Raw genomic sequence first — 25748 nt, forward strand, 5'->3', positions numbered from 1 at the left:
TGCCACAATAAGGTCTCCCCGGAGCCTCCTCTTCTCCAGGCTGAACAACCCCAGCTCTCTCAGCCTTTCTTCATAGGAGAGGTGTTTCAGCCCTCTGATCATTTTCATAGCCCTCCTCTAGACCCACCTCAACAGGTCCGTGTCTTTCTTGTACCAGTGACCCCAGAACTGGATAAGGTACTCCAGGTGGGGTTTCATGAGAGTGGAGGAAACATAAACATACTGCATAAACATACTGTCTGACTTCCAGATAGCAGAAACTGATCATGCCTATGATGCCCTTACCAACCTACATTTGGTAATTCCCTGTGTATGATAACATGGTGGGACCAAAACAAGAAATGCATTTCCTTTTCCGGGTGTATTCTTATCTGATACCTGTAAAAAGTTATTCTAGTTATCATTTAATCTGTTTCTTCCCCTTTTCTAAAGTTAGACAAAAGATTCACAGTAGAAAATATGCTTTACTGACTCTCTGCTCTTTGCACATGATTAGATTATGCTCAGCTCTCAAAAATTTTGACAAATAGTTTATATATTGACTTGTGTGGTTGGCCACAAGCTATCTAACTAATTTGTTGTTTCTGATATTTTCTCTGTATAAACATAAGTTTGTGAGTTTTGATTCAGCCTGCAAATAGCTGCATAATGGTGAATAGGAAAGTAGGAGTACACGTCTCTTTCATAACATGCCTAGGAGCGAAGATTACATTCTCATCCTGTAATAAAATCAGTGTTTATTGCTGCCCCCAATGCCTTCTTCAAAGAAGGGAGAATACTTCTGAATTCAAAGAATAATGGTTCCTTCTTTATGAGTGACCAAGATGCAGTGTACTGTTTGCAGAACTCAATAACAGAAAGTGAATACCCTCAAGACCTATACTGAACTTATGAAACCCGCCTTTCACACTGAATTTCCAGTTAAGAAATACAAAACTCTTAAGCAACTATGCAACCAGAAATTCAGTATCTTTTTTTCAGAGTAGAGAAAAAATGTTCTCTGTTGGGTGATGATGAACATTTAAGTGTATTTAATTAACTCAATCAAGAATCACAGTTGGCATAATTAAGTATCCACTGCCCTGGGGACATGCAAAGCTATTTTCCCTGTTACACAGATGATTTTTTTGCCTTTATACTGTAGAAAACTATACAGATTTCTCATTAATACCTACATAATCTGTAAATATAAGTAGACTGAACAGAGAAAGCATATAGTCTATTTTGCCTACAAAAGATAGATAAGAACTGTATTTTCTCAGAAGGTAAACAGTATTATTAGTAGTGGTTCAGACAACTTATTATGCACGTCAGTGTCTAATATTGGAAAAAAAAAGTCAAACATTTCTACTTTTTCTGGGTTTCTTTTCTACTAAATTATTTTTTAGTGGTCAAGGGATGCATTGCATTAGTAGAAACAGAAGGAAAATGGCTTCACAGCAAAGAATTTTTCCATCTGATAGGTGAGAAACTTACTTAAATTTTAGGTCTTTAAATCATGTCAATTTATATCATAGCCAGCATCTAGGTGCCATAAACAATATACAGCCACAAACATAAAGTGAAAATTCCCATGGAACTAAGCAGATTCTCCAGATTTAGAGTAACATTTCATTTCTTCATGATCACCATCCATGCAAACATATATACAGTAGAACAGAAAATACCTTTAGATCCTCCAAGATTAACTGCTGAAAAGATAGAAGTTCCTTGATCTAAATAGTGAGAGTTGTTTAATGTTTTGCTGACAAGATTAGAGCCTCCATCATAATGTTTCAACACGTTAAATATTTAAACTTAATTGAAGAAGCAAAGCTGAGAACAAGTTTGTGCAAATCTATTATTAACTGTTATGACTGCTCAATTTAGTGTTTAGATGCTTTAGAATTCACTGAAATATATTGTAATTGACAGACATTATCTTAGTGGGGTTTCATTCAAAACAATATTTATTACAAATTGGAAATACTTTCCCACTGAGAATATTATATTGTACTTGGGGATAATCTAGCACAATTAACCCATTAATAAAGTGACTGTGTTATGGTTTTTTTACTTTTACAATATGATGTTCAGATCCAAAGATTTTTGTAACTGGTAATGAAATAACAAATAGTTTACAGCTCAACAGTATTAGTAATTTGTTACTTAGTTACCACAGATACATTCATTAGCAAGTAATCAACCAGTAATGCTCTTTTTGTAGGAAAAGGCCTGGTCCAGTTCTATCAAATTCTAAAAGACCACTGTTTCAGAACTTTCAAGTGAAAATCAACTAAAAAAAAAAGAAAGAAAAAAGGATTTTTTTTCCTATTGAGAGATGACAAGGATAAATTTATTACATCAAAGCTAGATTCTCTTTCCTTCCCTCATTTTTCAAAGTAAGTCAGAATCAGTTCAATTTTTAGGTAATCCAAAACTAGATAACTTTACTGTTATGAAATTATTATGGTAGTAGACATAATATAAGTAGCATCACAAATTTTGAATAATTGGTGAATAATTTGAGCACTTTATGGATTTATTATTCTTATGTGCTGAAAGGATCTAAGAATAACCCATGTAAATTGTTTTGCATTTAAGCATTCTAAACAGAGATTTACTTGAGGAAATCATACAACTTCCTGGTTGTATTAAGTTGCTGAAATTAAAGATAAATGGGGAGGCATTTCTGTGAAATGCTTACAAAACTAACAAGAGCCAAAGAGGGTGTTTTCTTCAGTTCTGGGGAGAAAGAGCAGGCAGATGTTAACAGAAAGAGGTTTTCAGTTTAAGTACCTAATCGCACCTGGAAATACCTAGTACAATTCTCTCTTTAAAGAAAACAGGTAATTTTAATAGATCATAGCCCTAATTATCAAATGCATATATGAAACTGATCACTCTACAGTAGAAATAAATACATGACAAATCTCATTTTGATTTACTTTGGAAAATGCTGCATAACACTGCTCTCAACTTAAACCTTCGTGAGTGAGTTAAATGCTGGACTGGGACAATTGGGACCCAACTGACTAGTGGACGATATTGTCAGAAAATGTAACTTTTAAAGGGATAACTTTTGACCCTTGTAACTTTTTGGTCAACAAGATTTAATTTATCATTATCACAAAACTCTGTAGACTATAAGACTATTTTTTAAATTATTTCAGACTGTGGAAATAAAAGTTAACATTAGACCTAGAGATTCATTTGTACTTAAAAAATATTATTTATTGCAGTCTTGTTCTTTGGTGAATGTAATATCTATTTCTATCTTCATCATTAATTAATGCTGCCAGACAATTTAAAGCAGCTGCTCCATATAATTTGAGAAGAAATGCCATTGCATGCAATGCTACTGTATTACCTATGTATGCTAGGTTTTGATTAAACATCTTTTTGTTAAGATCAGCATTTGCTGTTCCCTGGTCATGATAGTTAATAACTTTCTGTATCTGATGTTGGCTCTGCTGAACACCAATATCTGATTTGTGTGTGTCTGGCATAGTGGAGGAGCGACTGTTTGCAATATTTATTATTTTACATGCTGGAATTTTTTTATGACTGTCAAGAGTTCCCAAAGCCCAGGACAGCTAATTGAAAAAATGTTCTTTATAAATATAAGCAAATGCTCAGAACATAGCCTTTGGCCTCCCTCTCAGAAGTCTGTGTTAGTATTAACACAAGTAGGTCTTGATGCAGCATTTTTTAGAAGAGCAGAAGTGGTAACAGCAGGACCATTAGCATGAACAGACTGTAACGGGTCAGTTCTCTTGCTCTGTGAAGCCAATCCTTTTTCCGCTCTAATATTCAAGGGGTAGACAATTTTAAAATTATGATCTCCACAAGATTTGCTAAAGTTGCAATAAAATCGAAGGACCTGTACGTCAGTGTATTTGGGTAACTGTTACTACTTGGTATTGCATTGGACATGAAAAACAAGAGCTTTTTGTGCCCCTTTGAAATACTTTTGAGGGTATGGTCACAGTTTGGCCACATTTTGACCAGCTGTTACTATGGAATACCATATTTTGAGATGTGTTTATGATGAATGAAAAGCCATCAATCCATCCATCTGGATACACAGTGCAATTATATGAAAAGAAGGACTGTTTTTCCTACAAAGTTTCTTGTTTTAATTATTGAAGTGTTTAACTTCAACCAAAAATAAATGGAAGCTAACAGAAGATTAATTAGTTATGTATTTTTCTCTATTTGCATTGTGCTGAACTGGTGGCCTAGGAAAATGAGTAGAAATTGAGTGGAGTAACATCATTACTTATCAATGTTGATGATATAGATTCATATAAATCAGACATGTTACTTAATTTTAGTATAGCATTTGTTCTAAGTAGATTGTCTCTTTACAGTAAACCAAATAACATATTTAGAGAGTTACATATGGAAAAGCAAGCTACTAAATTTTTAATAGTATTAATCATTCTTGCCGATTATTCTAATTTAGAAAAGTAGCTGAAACAGCACCAGGCCCTTCTTCCAAGCCACATAAATATTTCTTTCTGGTTCAGGGCTTTGCATGCAGCAGAGAAAACGGCAGCGTGTGAATCAGGGGAAGAGCAGGAGAGTGAAAGTGATATATACCCAATCTCCCCATCTCGCCCTGCAGACTTAACTGGGAAAACATAATAAACATCAGGACACTGTGTCTATTAAAGATTGGTCTTGGTGAAAGCTACTGTGACACTTCAGACCAGTCATGGTTTGCCATGGAGCAAACTGACTGCTTAGATGTTACCAAGAACTTCATTTTCTTCATCGCAAAAAAGAACTGAAGGGTATAACTCCAGATGAAAGAAGCCCTTATTAAAGTTACAGAGCTGTTAGATTTTTTTCTTTACCTTTAAATTGACACATTCAAATTAATTTCTTTTTCCTGTCTTCTTCCATTTTTTGCATCTACTTTCACTTTCTCCAGAGTACAATACCTCCATAAATTAAACTGAACTCCTAGATAGACTGCAGACAATAGTTAATTCCTTATCCAACACATGATAAACATGCTTCTGGAAAGCTGTTTGAGAAGCTGTTAATGACATCTATTGAGATACATGTTTTATAAATGAAAGACGACTTATTTTTTTTAAATCTACCATGAGTTATTTTTCAGTTTTCTAAATTCAAAATGGCAGTGGATAAAAACCATCTGATTGTCCTCATTTTTTTAAAGACTGGAAAGGCCTTTGGTTTAGTTAATCATGCTGTGTTGGAGAGATTGTGTTCATACCCTAGATTGCTTCCAAACTAAACAACTGGAAAAAACGCAGCGGTTTCTTCCTTGTTTGCCTGTGAGAGCAGTCTTTCCACATCTCAGATTCCACAGTTTACATGTAAACTCCGTTTTTAAATCCACTCAGCAATGTCAAACAATGATTTGCTTGATACACTATAGCACTTATATGTAGTTCTGAGTAAAAGAACCGTAATAAAGTCAAGGAGTCAGAAGAATATAGTGTGTATTGTACTACAAAATGCCTGTATGCAGTCAAATAAACCATCCAACTTCACTGTGTCTTCATTTCAACTGATTCTTTGTACTCTGAACAACTGAAATAGTGGGTGGAGAGAAAATGAAGAGAAGGGAGTCCTAAAATCGAGTTTTGAATTAATAGCATTTGCCTCTATACCCATTTACGAGAACAGATGTTTTTTCCTTGCTTTATGTATGTGTATATTCGTACACAAGGAAAAAATCTGAGGATAGCAATGGTGCCTTCCTTTGCTTAGAAGAGGAGGATGAAATGAAATGAGAGTCTCTCAAACAGGAACAAAGAACCATATATTCCATTACTTATATGGTCAGGGTATTTTGGTTCCCTGAAGATAAAGAGAAGCCGCTCAGTACAGGGCAGCCAGATGAAGTCCTTTGCATAGCTAAAAGGAAATGAACAGAACACCAGAAGTTGGTTTATGAAGAAATCTGTGAGATTATATTTACAAGTTATAAAGGAGTAGCTTAAAGGCAAACATTTTTCCTTACTTTGCACTCCGCTTTTTATATTTATAAGGCATTTTGGAAGTGCATTATACACTGCACTGTACTATTGTCAGTGGTTGATTTGTGATGCTGTATTGAGCCTGTTTTGCCTTTAGGATACAAGTCCTCCAAAGCACTGATCTGAATGTTTGGCACAGTTCAGCTATTGTAAAAGCATCATGTACAGGTAGCAATAAAGTTATAATAAAATAATGTGCTGGTTTACTCCTAACTCTGTGCTCTAGACTGACTCAATAAAAAATGTATTTTAGCCCACATTCAAGTGAAAAATAGAGTAATATACACACTGAACATGTAGTAATACAAAATTACTTAGTCTGGTTTCAGACTTTTCTATGTTGCTGAAATACAATTTTAAGAGAGAATTTATTAAGAGTGCGATGTTAATATTTCCACTAAATCACCTGGATATATTCGATTTACACTGAAGAAGTTCCAGAACTATAAATCAGAGCATTTTTGGCACTAGAAAAGTGTTTCTCTTGCCTAGATGAGTGGAGGCCATAGGCTGTGATTTTTCATTACTTTCTGATGGTCCATTAAGCAGCTATTCTATCTATAACCAAGATATGTTGCGGTTCAACCCAAAATTATTGCCACAATGCAAGAATCAAGGTAAGGTGCTTTGATCTATATTGCATCAGGGATCAAACTAGAGAAATATTATCGGCCTTTTGTCCCAGACACACATGAGGAGCAATGAGATGTGAAGAGATGGCCTAACACAGTCACAACTCTATGAATTAAATTCATCTAGCAATTATCAGTCCTTTCTTTGTATAACAGAGGCTATCATTTCCTTTTTATCTACCTCTCTGAGAAAGACTACTGTTAATCCCTCACATCCCTCTCCCCCCAGTCCTGCTTCAGAGCTAGTCTCTTGTCCTCTGCTAGGACTGCTTTTCTCCCCCTTACCATGCGATCCCTCAGGGTCTACACCAATATTAACCATAAGACCTCATCTGAGGTACCTAACTTAGGTGCCTGGGCTCCATCTCTGGTCAACAGAGAGAAACTCTCCCTGTTAAGTCATCTCTTAGAAGAACTGAAAGTTCCTTTTTCTTCCTACTGTCCATGGCACCTAGGACGACCACACACAAGTGCCTCAGCTAGAGTCATTGTCTGGAGGTATGAGCCTGAGACCAGGAGCTGTGTTGCATCATGTTAATGGGCACTTTTTTATAAGGCTGTTTTTTCTGGCTGTTTCACAGACTATGAACACACTTGGAGAAAACATTTGCATATAAAACCAGTCACATGACCTCATTATTCAGCTCATTACTCCATTTTTCTTCTTGTCCTTTTCTTCCCCTTCCCCCAATTCTATCAGCCTGGAAGTGAAAACAAAGACCTTTCCCAGTCTTGAAAATGGCATCAAGCGCAGTAGCCAAAGCAAAGTAAAACCTGACTCTTATTCAGGCCACAGGTAGGAGATGCTGATGCAGAAGAGGCAGATCACTTGGGGAAATAAAAACCAACTACCAAATCTGTATATGCACGCTGGTGTTGGGATACCAATACCTCCTCCCAGGTGGTTTTGCCCTGTCTCCACTCCTGATCTCAGCTCTCAGGAGAACAAGGCCTGAGACAGCCACAACCTCTTATATGTACAAGTTGTGTTTTCCCATCTTTGACTTTGTAGGTGGTATATTCCGGGCCTCATGCCTCTGAATCCCTCCCTTTCTCTCATTCATGCCATGCTGATTCGGAAGTTACTGAATATTACATGCACGTAAATAACACACGTGCGGTAGACATACTTGTTAAGCGCATACATTTTCGAGTTGCATCTGTTATATTTCAGAAAATTCTACAATCTAAACTAAGACCCTCTTCAAAAGATCCCATTTTTGAAAGATCCACCTTTTGATTAGGCCTTGACCACTGGCAGCAGCACCATAGAAAGACAGGCTGCAAAACCTTGAAGATGTCCACTACATCTGGTAGCATTAATATGAGATCTACAGCCTTCTCATCCTCTCCATATCCCAACTTGGCTCCATCAAATAAACCTGCAGGGAAAGGCAGATAATTTCATTTTTGATCCTTTTAGGCACTTCCTACTTCTCTGAAAGCAAAATCTGTTTCTTTCTGTCTAGAACATACACCAACAAACTCTCTGTTCCTTTTTCCAGAAAAAAAATAGTTGATGAAAAGACAGAACAACACTCTGGCTAAAGCACGAATTAAACTACCTAGTAAGATTTCAAATATTTTCTTTCAGGCTTTTCAAGATTTCTAAGCAACAGGGGACAAAAAATGAATGTTAGCTCAAAATTTTGCATCCACAGGAAAAACAGTGGCATGATTTGGGGGAAATTTCAACACATTTCCTCCTTCACCAGTTTATTCTTCTCTGCTGCTCTTCTGTTCTGTATGGGCCCTGTACCTAACATCATGCACATCACTGTAATATGCATTGTCATTCCAGTCGTGCAGTAAGTAATGTGAATAACATCTGTCATGTATAGTTTGTTCTCCCATCTCCAATTCTCCTAGGTACATCACATTTAAAAAAAAAAAAAAAAGAAAAAAGTATCATTTTATGGTATTCACAAAGAATGTGGAGTTATAATGTATACATTGACTTCTTTGGCTGGTACAGGAAGATTTGCAAAACTATATTCTGTCATTTTTTCCTGAATTTCCATTATGCATGTTGTAAAATTTAAAATAGCTTTTTAATCTCAAGGTTTGCAACTTTAGTTTAAATAAACCTTGTTAGGCACTAATAGACCAGAAATATTTTATGTGACATCAAGTCAGACATCTGTTTTCATATCATAATTCATACTGAGTAATACCAAGAGAGAGATTGTGGGATAGCATTTCATAGGTGAATATCAGTAGCATGCTCAAAGTCCTTTGTTTCTTTCAGCATGAACTATTTAAGAAGGAAAAGACAAGTCCCAGATATGAATTCCTCTCAAATTGCATTGGCTTTGAAGCCCATTTATCCATATCTTAGTTCATAATGTATTGCACTACATCTGTCTACTTAGGAGGACTGGGAAAACCTATAACCTGCCCATGTCCCTAAGATGCAAAAAAGGAATGATTCACATGAGCAGACTTGTAAGAAATCTTAAATTAAAGTCTAAAGCAAAATCCAAAATCATGCATGCGGGGGTTGGTATATTGCCATAATTTCTCATAGGGATCGCACTTGTCAGCCAAATGATGCTGTAATGCTCTGCATCCTAAAGTAAGAGCACCACTTTTCCATGAAGGAAAAATAAAAAAACCCACAAAATTCCATTCCAGGGTCTGACATAAGGTGCTGTCAAGCATAGAGCTTACAACTGTGACAATGGCAGCTGTTCCCTTTGGCAAAAAAACATCTGGGAAAACTATGCAGAGTGAGAGTTGTCGTCTTTCTCACACATCATGAGCTGAATGGAAGGATGCCCAAAATATTAGCCATGTGGGTGAAAGAAGCTTCTAGAGCTGGTAACCAGCTTAAGTCTGTATTGTTTTCTCAGTCTGTACTTATTAAATGGAGAATGCTGCCAAGCTGAGAAGAAAAAACATAATTTTCTATGAGGAAAAATGATCACGTCAGTACCCATTGCAAATGCACAAGTGTATTTCACAGGCTCACCTTGCATTGTCCAAGGGCACCCTGACCTAGGGAGGTTAGACAGGTCTAATCTGAAGGGGATTCACTCATATAAGAAATCTGGTCTCTCCTGAAGAAACATCAACCAACATTGGGCTGTAAGATTTAAAAGTTATTTTTTCACAAGCAAGTACAGCCTCTGTGCAAGACTGACTGTACTGCCTGGGGAGTTCAGCCCCTGAACAAGCTCAACAGTACAAGCGCAGGTTTCCCCAGGCTGTGCTGTGAATAAGCATGGGCCTCTCTCTGACGGGACTGGCACTGAAGGTGAAGGTGGTGTTGGGTTTCCAAACCAATTATTTCTTCTGTTAGGCTGAGATCTTCAACTCATTTTTCACTAATAGCCATCACAGATCTACAGCTTTCAGTCATTAACAGCACAGATCTGACTTGAAGAAGTGAAATAAAGGTGAAAGGCTCCATAGCTATATGCTAATTTTTAGGGTATTCATTGTGCCAGATTAAACCTCCCCTCTGCTGACTGGAACATAGTTAGAATTTTCATATTATTGCCCTTTAACAAAACAATTAAGAATTAATTACCTGCACTGCTGTCTAAAGGTGCAGTTTCTCTATAAAATCAGCTACTCAGACATCCTCAGGTGGGTAAATATTTGAATTTATTATCTTTATATAGGATGTAAAGAGCGTTTTCTTCAAGTACAAATCTCCTAGGACACAATTTAGCACAAAAGTTAAACTGACACTGTCAAAGTTATCAAAAAACTCAGCATCTGTTCCCCTTTTTCAGTCCCACACTACAGTCACTTATTTCTGCCCCCACATCAGCCCCTGGGCTACATCACTACAGGCATTTATGAACTGGACTGCTCTGGAAAATCAACAGGGGTGGCTCAGCCCCACAGTCTGGCTCACTGCACAGCCTGCACCATGCAAAGAAAAACACAGGGCAAATGCAGGAATGTCAGAGAAGGGGTGCAGTGCCTCACCTTGCAGCAATGCCAGCTCAAAATGCACCTTGAGCTACAGTTTAGCTTTGAGTTTTACCTATGATAATTTTTTTTAAAAATTGAGGAGGACCAGAACAAAGTAGATACTAATCAACATGATGTATTCAACTAGGGGCATAGTGTGTCTCTAGTTTGCAAGAGTACTTTGAATATGTACACAAAATACTAGACTCTTACCTCCTCAGAATACCCATCACAACTTATCTAAGGATAATTCATTTTTGAGTTTACAGCAAAAAAAAAAAATCAGGCACCCAAATTCAGAGGTAGTAGTATAACCTTGGGAAAACACCTCCAGAAATCCTGTCCAAGACATAACATGTTATTGACTGGTGAGCTAGGAAGATTTTTCACAAGAGAACAGGCTGTAGAAATTTCTGTTTGATTTTGCTATATGTGGATTAAGGCCACTGTGGAGAAAAAAACTTTCAGATGTGCAACTTTGCCATTTTGTTCTGCATATTCTGGCTCTTTTTGGTGTGCATGCATATCATAAGATCAACAGAATTATGTATGGGGCATATAAAACAAAATGATGATAATGAAAAACTAGATATTAATAAGTCCAATAAGAATGCAGGTATACATAAATCAAATCTATTATTGATATGTAAAACATTTGCTATGAGTATTCATGTCTGAATATATTCTTTCATTTTTCATGTTTAATATAAATTCTATTGAGAAAAGTTATTAAATATATGAATATTTCTGTATTAATCTTAATAATTAACAATTAAAATATTAGCAATTAAAATGTATGGAAAAAGAAGTAGAAGGAATAGGGGTTTTTGACCTTGCAGCTCTCTTTATTCGGATTGACTGAATGCTCCATCACTGCCTGCTGTTCTACAAACAGGCTGTGGTCTGTAAACAGCCTTAAATAGTCAGAGCCAAATGACGCAACAGTGCAAAGATCAAAGCAGTCCAACTCTCAATTATTCCATTTATGAAATACAAGAGTTTTCAACATTAAAAATCCTTAGCCTGGCGGAAAAAAAAACCAAACAAACATATAAAGAACATTATACTGCCCTTTATAAACCACCAATCAGGACAATAGCTGCAAAAGGACTAAGAAACAGTCCCAATGTCACCAGTGTTTGTTTTGATCCTAAAACTGTAATTACATAACCTTTAAAAAATTAAATAGAAAATTAGAAGCACCTGAAAAATGGTTACTAAAGTTTAAAACAAATCTATGATTTCAAGTGAAGAAATAAATATGTTTGTTGTCACAAATACACCCTAGATTTGTTGCAATTTTATTAAAAAAAGGAAATAAAAAGAAAAAAACAAACAAACAGAGAAAAGCAGGACAGTGCTATTACAACAACTTCATCAATTTTATACATAGAATATGTATAAACTATCCACATATTCTCATCTAGAGATTTTCAGGATAGCCATATAGAAATTTTGGAAAAGGACTGTTTTTAGAAGCCCAGGGCTCTGTCAGCAATTTATGCTAGCTGGTAAGGTTATTAGTTTAATAGAAGTAGAAACAGAGGGCAAACATGTTACATACACTGGCAGCTATATTCTGATAACTTCTTTGCTGGCAGTTATTTTTCGTCTGCCTTGCAGAAGTCAATGCAATTTGGAAAAATGAATAATGCACTTTGATTAAGGTTATCAGAAATTAGTTCCCAAAAGTTACATCCAAAAAAATTTTGTCACAGAATGGAAAGCAAGCCATCTTTTGATCAGTCTTTGGAGAATAATATGAGGGACTCTTGCACACACATGCTGGGCTTGTTAGGCAAAAAAAAAACAGATCCAGAAAAAATAGCTGAAAATAAAAAAATTAGAACTGTGTTTTATAGCTTAAAACATTCTGTACCCCTAAAGTATCTAAACCATAAAGTTTTCCTACAGTCTTTTCTGGTGTTGTCACATGTTCTTCATAAATTAAAACCAAACAATAACAGCAACAACTATTGGAAGGAGAAAACTTAGAAACACTATTTCCCATCATACAAACCAAAACCAGATCCTTCATTTAGATGTTGCTTCTTTTTCCAAGATAGTGAAGAAGAAAAAAAACAGTCATGAGATAACAGGATCACAGCAGACTCAGGTCTCCCTAACTCTGGAGTACTGAGAAATCTCCAGCCATCAAGATCAATGAGAGAACAAGGTTAAAGGAAAGAAGAGATACTTCAAATTAATATCGAGATTTAACTTTCACAAAATTTCTATTGACCATAAATTACATACAATCTGCCCTTCAGCATGTACAGCATTTATCTAAAGAATAAAAAGAGTTGTCAGCCTTAATAAACTATCTCATGATCCCTTCCAATTTATTTCCACAATGCTGACTCTGTTTACTGCATTGAAAATCATTCCACATTAAAGGCCATACCAAGGGAAAAGGTAGCAAGGACTTTGGCACAATACAAATGACTAGCTCTGTAAAATATTTCTCAAGTCTTTTCCCCTGGTGGCAGACAAACTAAAATAAGAGGGAGGGAACAACTGGTTACTTTTTGAATTAAGAAAATTAAATAAAGCTACACTGTGCAATTATTATTGCACCCTAGTTGTTTTTGTTTGTTTTTTTTCATTCTTAAACCTGTTTAAGGCACAAGTAATCCCAGATTAAGATGCAGAAACCTCAATCTTTTTATTTCATAGATGTTCACATGTATGAAGTAAACTTTAAGATTCAAAATTAAACACAGTCTGTCCCAGAAATTGCAAGTTCTGAAAGCTGACTTATTTTTCTTTGGATTTCAGTGTTATAAATACAAGGCATTAATTTGTCCTAATTCAATCTCCTAAAAATTAGTTATTAAAATCTAATCTAGACATTTCTATAATGGAGAAAACAGATAAAGATAAAGACTATTTCATCCAACAATAGACAATCAAAAATAATTCAGATGTCAAGCTTAGACATCTGAGTGTTACATGGCTAAAGCTGAGCAAAATACATTCAACCCAAGGTGACATCACACGCCTAAAGAGAGGATAAAATAGGTTGCACTTGAGACTAATCAAATTTGTGGTAATTCTGTGTACCAAAGAACTAAACCTATTAAAAACTCACTCCCTCTGTACAGACGTGGTTTTTAAAATCTGTATTTTGAAGGATATTTCAATGTCCCTGAAGTTCCCAAATGTACTCCACAGGCTGCAGAATTTACCTCCAACTTAGTATTTAGCAATTTCACATGTTTAAAATTTCATCAGGAATGTTGCCAAAACAACTAGCTTTGGCAGTCTTTGACTATAGAGGATTATAGGGAGCAAGGGTTTCCAAATATTCCTCAGGTATGAATTGTGCATCACCAAAAAAGTTGGGTCTTTAAACCTGTTCATTTGCTTTATTAGCTCAAGAGACTCTCTAAGATTAGATTAGGTAGAAGACTACCTATATAACATATTTAATTGTCTTTAAATGCAATTTTCCATCTGGAAATAAGAAGGTAATTTACTTCCTAGGCACCATCAAAATTTCTGTGGTCCAGCAGCAAAAGTTTCACAAAATTATCAGTGGTAAACACATTACAAGTCAAGAGCTATGGGGGTAGTACAAAGATACTCATCTCAAGGGGTGATTTGGCCCAGTTACAATCTAAATCGTCCTTTGGAGATTTTTATTTCTCTCTCTTCATCATAGTGGGAAACCAGGGCAACCAACTTCCTAAAGAAAGACCAAGGTTAAGTGCCTAAAGATAGGCATGTAAGTCCAGGCTCAGAAACTAGTTTTGAAATAAATGTTTTGATTATGAAATTATTCCTGAATAAATGAAGATAGCTATTGTTATGTGCAGAGAACTTTATAGTGTTTTCTCCTGTAAGGAGTAAGGGAAATATTAGCAAGATCAAAAAAACCTCCATATCTGTTAAACAAGAGACACCAGAAGAGAGTGAAGAATCATTCTGTGTGCTGGATGAATTTTTTAATAGCTAAACCAAGTTTGTTATGGTACTGAAAAAATTTAATTTATACAAAATAATAACTTACTCTACAAAAACTGCTTTCACAAAGAATTGTCACCATGAACTAGCAATCAAGGGTAAATGAATGCATATATTCGGTATGCTCACTAAAATACTTCAAAATTGCATTAATATCTCCAAATAGTCTGTCCAGAATATTATTTTTCATTCTGACTAATCCATTAATTTTGCATCAGCTGTAAAACAGAGATTCTCTTTGTTACATTAAAACCATTCTAAATATGACATCTCCTTAGAAGTCTTCCTGCGAAAAAGAATACAGTGAGTTTTAATGTACTCTTACAAATTGATTTGCACTTTGCTATATTAACAGATAATCAGACAAAATAAAAAAAAAGGCAGTTTATGCCCACCTTAGTCTTAGCAATTTGGTTAAAAGCATAGGACTATAATTGTGTTTTTACAGCACTTTCCTTGAGTTGATTTGCTAAATTTTGAACTTTTATTCAAGTAAAATGCTACTTACATTTGGTAAGAAATACTTTCCAGTGTTTCCTGTATATGTGAGGCAACAATGCGCTTGATGCCATGCAGCCCCTACATCTAATAGAGTTCCTTTAATGATTGTAATCAAATAATAATAATCAACAATCACCCCACCAGTAATAATAAATAAGGAGCAAAATAAATAATGAATAAATAATAATGTAATAAAAAATATTAATGAAGAGGAATAACAATACATCATAGACTATCACAAATTCGAATGTGACCTGAATAGTTTGATAGTTATCTTCACACATTATGAAACATCAGAGTGCTGGTTCATATGAAAGTGGGGTTATAACTTTATCATCCTGAGGGAGAAAATGCAGTCCAAAGTATCAAAACATTTATTCAAGCTTCCCCATATATATTCAGGTAGTCACGTCTGTGCTGGTGCATGTATACATGCATACCTCACTCATTTAAAAGAAATCTCTACCCCTTGACATAAAGATGTTACTGCATGTGGGCTGGCACCATCCTGGTTCTTGCCTGGCATAAGAATTTTTTGTTTAACTTCTGCACATATGTATGAAAGTGTTATAATGCTCTTTAGCAGTAGAAAGTAAAACTTCCAAACTTATGACTCCAAGTCTTATAACTCTGTCTTCATAGCACGAGAGGAATCAGTTGCCCTAATGTATGGGTCTATAGGTTAGATGTCTAAACTGAGGATGGTCACTTCTTTTTAATTATTCTTACTATCCTTTTTACTACTGGAGGAAAAAAGACACCTCTGGAGAACGTTCATTCCCATCTGAAAACAGGTATCTAAGATGAGCAAAACCAATAGACTTCCACTGACTATAGAAGGAGTTTAAGTGACTGGCTTAGGTTTAACAACTAACTTTCAGACAGCTAAAACTGGATAAAGATAAATCCCACCTCCCGAAAACTTGAGAAGGTCCACTGACACAAGCCTAAATAAACAGCTGAATTTTTCCAGATCAAAATGCTCTAAGTAGTCAATACGTAAGCTCTTAGTAACCAAAATTTTCTGAGGTGCCACAGGTAGCTGTACCCCCGAGTACACTTCGTACATTACCCCTGTAGTCAGAGGGAAAGTGTAAGTGCCATGGAAGGTCTCCAGAGGGTTATTCTGGACAGGAAACCATGTGGAGACAGAATGACCCTCCGAAGGCCTGCAGAGCCCCAACACATCACCATGTGTGGAAGCATGTACTTCACTTCATGGAGGGCTTCATAAGGAGCCCAAGGAAAAAGATTGTTAAATTAGGCAGGCTGCATCCTACCCCAACAGTGCTCAGTAGAAACAGTTAGTCTTCACTTTCTTGTATTCACCCTTGATTACGCTACTATGACATAAATATTGTTTTTATAGCTGAATTATCAACCCTTTAAAATCCCTGTTTCAATAATGGGATTGGTGACAGCACCTCAACTGTAATAGCATAACAGTGCCATTATAATTATCATTACAGGAACAGATCTTACAGCGAGGCAGAGTGGTACACTCATTAATTTCCTTGCCTGATGCAGCCAGGATTCAGATACAGCTCTGAGTCTAAAGGTCAGAAGTCATATCAATCTGCTTCATAAATGTTGATTTTAGCGAGATGCAAAGTCATAAGGGGATGGCAGAGAAAAGCTTATATATTTGTACAGTGACCCTGAAGCAACAAATTGAAAATGTTAATATCCATTTAGATTAACTTCCTATAACTCTTTCTTAGCATAATGGTGATAAAAAAAAAATCTGAGGAAAATTCATACATTAACAGCTGATTAACAGATTTAGCAGTGGATTTGTTGTTGTTACTGCATTTAGAAAATTTGCTTGTAGGACAGTACCATATGTACTAAAGCTTGCTATTACTTACAGAATTGATTGTGTTTTGATATCCTAACTTTAGATTGCAGTGTTGATATGCAAGGACCTGATTTTTTACCTTGTGAACTTTAACTTGCAGTTCCCTTCTTGCTTCAGGAATTTAGGTTCTCTGAAATCTTGCACATTTAAGCAAACTGTGAGACAACTCATATAATTTGGACATCAATTAATTTTTAGTTTGCTGTGTGTCTTAAGCAATGATTACATGACATGACAATATATCCCTTTTTTTTCATATGGTGGGAATGAATGAAGAGACAGCCGAACACCACCATGATATTATATTGTTTGAATAAAGATATACATTGGAAAACTAGAGAACTTTAAACACTAGTAGTAAAGATGACAACCAAACTTCTCCATACAGCAATATACATTTTGTTCTTATCTTCTGTGTCTGTGCTTTGTCTAGAAGCCTAGAGTAACTGCAGTTAACTTTTGCTAGACCACCACTAGCTGACTAGAGTTCACAAGCTTGATTAACCTGAATGATTGAGGATGAAATCCAGTTGAAAGCTGTAATCATTTATGTAGCCATTTGTTTATTTATGAAGGTTATTTTTCTTGGGAGGACGGGAAATACCTTTCATTAATTATTCTTGCTTTTCCTGTTCCAGTATGTTTACATCTTAACATGCGTATATGGCAAGTTATAAAACTAATTCTAGATGCTCTTTCAGTGTTTTCTGTCATCATTTCCTACATGCTAACAAAGTTTTAAAGTTAAAATGCATATAAATCCACAAAGACCATGCTGGCATGTTTCATTACTGGTTCAAGCTTATCTTTTGAAAGACAATGTTATATATAAAAGTTTCCTCAGAAAATAACCCAAAACACATAGTGTACACAGATATGGGACTCAATCAACACAAAGCTTAACGGCTACTTGAATATTTTTTTTTTAATATAATGTATTACTAACAAACCAGCTACTGCTTTCCTATGTGAAGCAATGCAATACCCCTGTCCTGCCTCCACTTTTGACCCTGCTCTGTACAGTGAGCTCATTATGCACATTTCAAAAGCTGGAAACCCTTCAGGAGACCTTCTAGAGAGCAAAATGCTTTGCTCTGTTCCTCTAGAACAAAACATGGGTGAAATCATGGAAGGGTCACAAGGTGAGAGGTTGATTATTGCTGCCTGTCTTTCAGTGGAAGATAGATTAGAGGCAGCGTAGATGGTTTTGGCCGCTGACTTGAATGGCTTTTGCAGTTAATCATCCCTGGCCTGTGAGCCAGCCCAGCCCAGCTGCTTGGATCAGCTCTTGGACAGGTAGCAGGGAGGCAATCAAGACACAGTGAAACATGAAATAATGATCATTACAGAAAATGAATGGGGGAAAAAAAGAATATCCCTCATATGTAAATCTGATAACATCATTACATGATTAATGTTGGGTAGTTTGCTTGTTTTGTTTTCTTTCAGAGATGTCAGCACTGGCAACTTAGAACCAAACAATAACAAATCAATCCTATTGTTCCTGAGTGTAATTAGACACTAATATTTGGAAAAGAATGATATTGTGTTTTCTAGAAATAACACTATTCACCGTCATATTTTCAATACCTATTGCAAAAATCTCAAGGACCTTAGAATGCAAAGACTGCATATGTCAAATTGTACTTGAAATATTGAGTACACTGGAGATCAGAAAACAAAACTGCACCCCTTTTTTTTTTTTTAACATGGGCAAAACCATTTTTTCTTCTTTCAGGCTCTCCTGGCTCTCTGAAGTTAAAATGCTTTTAACTAAAAATTAACAATAAAAAGTCAATCACTATGCACCCATCACACAGGCATAAAACTTCCACCCACAACAGCAATGTTGAAGAGAAGCAACGTTGTCATTAAGTAAGCATGTCCTTAAGTGTCAGGAGTGAAGTCTAGAGAATTAAATTACAGACAAGCTCAAACAGTAAGAGCAGCCAGAATGAAGTGTCTTGGAACAATGGACAGGGACAATGGAGAGTCAAATCGTTGTAATAATACCTATTTGTGCCATGAGGAAAACAAAATAGATTACATAATTCAGAAGTATTTCATGAGCAGAAAAAGTGTGGTGCTCTGGGTAAGAAAGAAAAAAAAAAAACATCTATGCTTTGGAAGGATTTGTAGTTGTAACTTCTGCTTCCAACATTAATGTAAAAATTCTAAAATTGGGTACCAAAGGTCAGCATGGTAGTGCTAGTTAATACACCGAAAAATAGAAAACTGATTTCCTCACATTAAATAACATCTCAGAAGAGAAAATTATGACTTACTACACGACTGTAATTGTTTTTTCTGGTTTTTTATTAAATTAAATGGGTTGCTGAGATTCCTTCAGTAACTTTAATAGTTCTACAATGAAATGATGTGGAAATTAAAACATCACTTTCTCCATCATGAGCGAAAAATAGCAGATACAAAAGAATGATGGCAGTACATGCAGACAAACCATGTGTGTAGAAGTGAACTGTAGAGTGGCATTCAAATACATTTTTTTAAAAAATCCATAATGTAGCCAGAAAGCACTTAATAAATTAACTACTTCCAAGCAAAAATTTCAACTAGATGTATTCCTACAGCAATAAACAGAATAATAATGGTCCCTTAGTTATCCAGTAATCTAATAAAATTTTAGATTTAACATTTCTGGGTTTAATGACTCCAATTTTAGACACCACTCTTGGCATGGAAAAGATAAATTTTAGAGAAAAACTATTTTATCATACCAAACCTTCGTTATGATGACCCTTTACTTACATTAAAATATTCAAAAGCCAGGTAACACAGTCAGATTGCTGATCATGGTTTTAACTAGGTTCCATGAAGTTCATGTAAAGAAAAAATATTAAATTTTACATCTATTACACCTTAAATAAATTCATGATACACATAGAGTTCTAGATCCTTATGTGTCTATAGCTATATGTACAGATGGAAATGTGTCAGGCCTCACATGTTAATAACTGTATAATACCCAACATAACTATAATTAACAAAAAATTACTTACCTTGCACTAATGGAAACTTCTTAAGATTTATTTTTCGTACACACATTCCACTGCTAATGCATGTGTACCTCATGGGAGAAAGATTAAAGATTTGAGGTTAGTAGTATCCTTTCTGTGCACAGGCACTCCAATTCTTTGTATTTGAAGGGAAAGACTTACAGGGGCTCACAGTAACCACACCCCAGTTTTCCACTGACCCCAGACATCAAACCATGCAAGGTTACAAGGCAGGGATGGATACTGGATTAGCCATATGATGTAAAAAAAGCCAGTATGCCTGAGAGAGCTACTGTTACTCCAAGCAGCTTTTTCTATTTTGACAAACACCCATATGTGCACACCCCAATTAGTAGAGCATTTAATCTGCTGGTGTCATTTCAGAATACCAGAAAAGCAAGCAAAGCACCGCAGTGCTGAATGAAGCCCTGGGGGTGGACATTTCACAGAGAATTATGTGACCGTTGGAAATATGAACACGTCTGTACATTTGTTTCTTGCCTGCGATTACAGTGGGTGCTGTTCCGTCATGTATACAAAGACCAGTTTTAATAGCCTTCTGTCAGATGAACTTAAAAACATAGCCAAAGCACCAAAAAACCCTTTTGCTCTTTAACTCAGTTGTTAGGCAGCTGATACTCTTAGTGTATTGAGGGCCAGGCTTAGGCAACTTTCTTCATTGTTCTTCTGAATTGCTCCAGATCCATTCACTGGAGATGATAAAGTGAAAGAAACTCAGTTTTGACAAGCTCTGCGGACCCTCTCCTAAGTGTGACAGAAGAGCAGCCTTTGGCTTGGTTTGCTTCCATTGGTGAGAAGGAATGTCTCCAAATGAGCACCTCCTGCATTCTTTAAACAGCAGTTTTCTAGGAAAGATGTAGAAACCTGCAGGCTCTCCCCCTCTCTTGGGTAGTTTCTCCTACAGCAGCTGACATAGTTTGCAGTTGGTGCTTTGCAGACCCCTTATTTTTCCTTGCCTTTTTGCCAAAGGCTGATCCCAGCTGGGCTGCAGGGGTTGGGAGCCATCCTGCAGGTTTAGTCTCACTGCAGTCATCATGCAGGTAAGCTTAAAAGCTGACACATATCAAAGCTAAACTAGTCCCCAGATATATTCTTTCCTTCATTATTTTTTTCTTTCTTTTTTTTCCAAACGCTCATTGTGCTTCCATTGCTTTCAGAGAGTAATACAGAGAGTTCTCTTGTGACTAATTTTGGCCCTATAATATTTGCTCAATTACCACAAAGTGCCACGTAGGAGAGTGGAAAATGTGTCTGTATTTAAAGGCATTTAGTTAAAATCCTACCGAAGTTCTATTTTTCATTTAGAAATTCTATAAACTCTCCATCAATTATATTGCCAGTTCCACCTTTTTAAAGCAAGAAGTGAATAGGCAGAAGAAAGGAAGGTCCAAAAAAACTGACTTCTTGATCACATTTGGCAACCATATCTTCAGGTGTAATCTCCAGAAAATCCTCTTGCTATTGTCACTGCTATTTAAAGATAAATATGGGCTGTGGAGGAGATGTATTTCCTTCAAATTGAGATTCAGTTTCCATTAGTCACCTCTGACCCCCCAAGGACAGGACGGATATATACTATGAAACACTTCGGCCACTTCAGAAGTTTTAAAAAATATTTTCCACTAGTTTTCTTACAAGGCATTGTTGCATTTGGAACACAAAATATGGCAGACTAATAACGCACAATTAATTCACCGTCAGAGGGAAGCTTACTACATAAGGACAACAGGATTTGGCTTGTTATGAACCAGACAGCTATAAAACATTTTTTGATGGCTTTGTGACTAAAAAAGTAAGAAACAGAAAGAAAACCCTGGAAATATTTTCAGTGATTAAAATAAATTATAAAAATAACTTGTCTTAAAATTTGGTGTTGTTGACTTTAAAAATAGTTTCTATTCTAGCTCAAGGCAAATTCTACAGACTGAATACAAAACCAATGACAATAAGATGCTGACACAATGTCAACTTTAAAGTAATAATTGCACTGCTATAATAATCTGTTTAATTGTTGTTTATTGTAATTAAAATCTCATGGCACACCAGAGTTGCAATTTTCTTTTCCATGTCAGCAAGGTTTCCTTTTATAGAACAGTTTGCCCAGAGCAACCAGTGATGTTACGAGACAGACATTAATCAAAGGACCTTACAAAGCTACACCTGGTATCCTTGAGGCAAAATGTTTGCCAAAACACAAACCCCACATAAATTGGAGTATGGTGGTTATGGGGGCATTGTTATGCTTGAAAGCAAAAATTTTACAATTCATTTTTAAGTACCCGTTATGTGAAGGAATATTCATGAGCCAATATTATTCACTTAATGACCAAAGTACCTCTCATTGAGAAGACTGACAGCTAATTATAATTAACAAGACCAATAATTTTCCCATATCCATTTTCCAGATGTTAATGTAAACTAGATTGACAACACAGATAGACATAACAAAGGAGTCTAAGAGAATTCACTTGCACCTGCTCAATACCAAAACATCACAGAGGTCAGCAGAAAATTCAGAGTTAATTTTAAGATTTTGATATGTTGAAATGACATCTGGCCTCGATGGAACATCGAGGGCAAACTCAATGAAAATTTATACCACCAAAGAAATCTGGATTAAAAAAAAAAAAAAAAAAGAACCCTAAAGATAATTAATATCACTTTTACATAGTGCATCAGTAATGCTGAAGCTTAATATGAAATAAACACTTGAGTCAAGTTAATCTGATGCTAAGATGATTGGGCAATTTATTACAGCTTAAGAAGGACATTGCCACCAGAACTGGAAATAAAGGTTTTAAAACTTGGGGTAATTATTTTCAATCAGAGCTGCTTTCAAGGTCAAATGTTTAATACTAGCCATTATTTTCTCTCTGCTAACTTTGGCAGGCGTTTCACATGTCTCATCCATAAATAATTAAAGAAGTAACTGCTGTATCAGCTTAACCTTTGATGAAAAACTTGAGTGTCCGAGGTAAAGATTTTATTCGGTTTTTAGTTTCCCCAAAAGACAGCAATATACAGTTTATCTGGCCTAACAAATACTGCCTACTGCTTTCTAATTCAACAATATAAACATTTCCTAATAAGCTTTCTTTGTGATTTATTTTTCCATTTGGACCATACTCAGCTACTTCAGCAAATTGAGACAAATAACAAAACCAAAAGCTCTCTGTAAATGCAACCTGCTAACACAAAAGAAATTAAATGGAATTTAAGCTGCTGGCAGGCAAGGATGAAATAGTATTTGATGTTTTTATTCTACCAATATTGTAACTGTTTAAAATGAAGCAATATTGGGAAGAGAGTGGAGGCTTGTTTTCAATTTGCTTGTTATACAAAGGTCTGTATTTAGTAATGTCTTTATATTAGTCAGATATTTCTATCAAACTGTACACCATAGACCAGAATGTTGGCATGAAAGAAGACCAAAAATAAGTGAGGGAAACAAGTGGGTTATAACACATTGTGTTGTTAAATTCTCAAATGAGCATTACTTGCTGAGCTTCAGCATCTTGCACTAGAGTGTTGATGTCCTCTGTACGAATCATATTTGGCTTTTCAGATCAAGAATTTAGTAAAGATTCTATATAACTAAGTACATTAATTCCAATTCAGTAAAAGTTGATGTACATGCTTAACACTTTCTTTAAAGCAAAATAAGAGAAAAATAGAATTATATGCTTGTTCTAACACTAAGCAAACTTAAATCTTTTTCTGTTTATTTCTTTTTTTGTGAGTCTACTTGTATTCAAATGAATGTTCTTTGTGGGGGTACTTGTAATTTGGGGAGTTAACCAAGGAATCAGTATTTTACAAGTGCTTAAATATAAGTTGAAGTTGATTTTTACACATCCAGACTTCAACACATAGAAGTTATAAATTGAAAGGAAGCCTTGGGAATAGTAAGAGAAGTCACCCTAAATTAGAAGAAGAAATCAAGCCCAATATTTAGATTCTTACACATACAATAATGCTTTAAAAAAAAAAAAAAAGGCAAAGAAAAAAGTAGGAATTCTCTTCATCATTGGTGAAAATATACAGTATTTAAAGACAAAAGGACAAATTCTGCGAAACCAAATATCCACATCCCTTTAAAAAGAATTTTTGAAAATTCTGCACAGTAGTATTTTTAACTGAGGCCATGAGTCAGCAAAACAAGTAAGCAATTGCCTAGTTTAAGCACATGTACTCCTTATTGAAATGTAAGAAAATTACAGATAAATGCCTCTCCCAGGAGCCCTCAGCCTTAAAATTCTACTCATTCTGTTTGCTTTTGATTATTTTAAAATTACTCAGATTTTTTTTTTAAGTATGTTATTATACACATGAAAGTCGATGTCTAGTCAAAGTCTCTTTGTATTAACTTGAATCCTATGTTATTTTCCAATGTTTCTCAAGCTCAACATTTCTTGCTGAACTGCATTTAATGCATTTATGTGAGATTTGGCTATTCACGGAGCAACTATATCACTGCCTACAACAAAAAAGAAGACTGGAGAAGGCATATCTAATAAAAATTCCAACCTGCATAAGCTTCTTGCTTAATTGCCTTCTGCTAAAAGTAAAGCAGAAAAGTTGTTAAAACTTTTCTCTTGGCTGTGGTCACAAATGAACAACGTTCACACTTACAGACATTCTAATGGATGTAATAGCTTCTGTACTGCACCATAGTAGTCAGTTATTATTAACTATGAAACCAATTACTGAGGATTGACTTTTGAAAACTAACTCTTGTACACAGTATTCTAAAACTAAATGCCTACTGGTTCACATTATAGCAGCCATTGGGGAATATATGTTCGCATATTGCTGTCTAGATTTATAAAAAGAACCTCACATTAACATGATGTCTGTTGAGTAAATCTGTAGGATGCATTACAATTCCAGTCTTCAGGATAGGGTCAAATGCAGAACCTTATTTTCACATCTTTCCTCTCTGGGATGTGATAATTTAGAAAGCAGCTTTCTTTGTCCCAGGAAAAAAAATCGTGCTCAGAGTTTTCCACAAGTCATTCCTTAAAAATGTTTTCTTAATTTAGAATGAAGTTCTCAAACTGAAAGAAGTATTTTGGTAACAATGTCTACAAGGATATGGGCTCCCTGGAGAAACTGTTCCTGCATGGAAGACCTGCAGTTTTTCTCCAAATCCCTTAGAATTGCACTGTAACCTGAAAGCCTGTAATACACTCAGCTTTCAAGACTGTCACAATGCAGAGGCAAAATATGCTAAAATGCTTAATGGAGTAATACTTTGTCTTGCTATTGGGGAATTGATAGTCATAGATGAGTTATGTCTTTGTTATATTTTTTGGTAGCATCAACAAATCATGGACTAGAAAACAATTAGCCAGTATGAACAGACCTTATCTGTGTAGATCTTGAGTTTTCATGATAAACCTCCGCATCTCAGTAGACTGAAAAGACAGAGAAAAAAGTTCTGTCATCAACTCTATACAGTACCTCTCCATTCTTCAGGCAAATTCAGTGCCTTGAAAAATAGCATCCCTAGAGGCCCTATCGTGATATATTTTTAATGGTCCATCAAAATAGAAACTATCTGCTTCAGCTTGTAGGTAAAGCAGTGCAAAGCCTCTTGGCTTTTCTTTGCTGACTAGTTTCCAGGCTTTGCTATTCTTCCAGCTCTGCTGGAAAACCACAAACCACACAGCTGTAAACATCTGGATGCCAGGTAACACAAAATTCCACGTCCACATGAGAAACCTACATCTTTATCTACTGGGCTATGTGATTCTTTGGCCATAAATCTACTTAATAACTCCAGTATATGGTAGAGGGAGTTTGGACAGGAAGGCTGAACTCAGTGTTTTAA

This window comes from Nipponia nippon, unplaced genomic scaffold (assembly GCF_047370975.1).
Source record: "Nipponia nippon isolate SJK-2023a ecotype South Korea unplaced genomic scaffold, ASM4737097v1 scaffold_2, whole genome shotgun sequence".
Lineage (NCBI taxonomy): Eukaryota > Metazoa > Chordata > Aves > Pelecaniformes > Threskiornithidae > Nipponia > Nipponia nippon.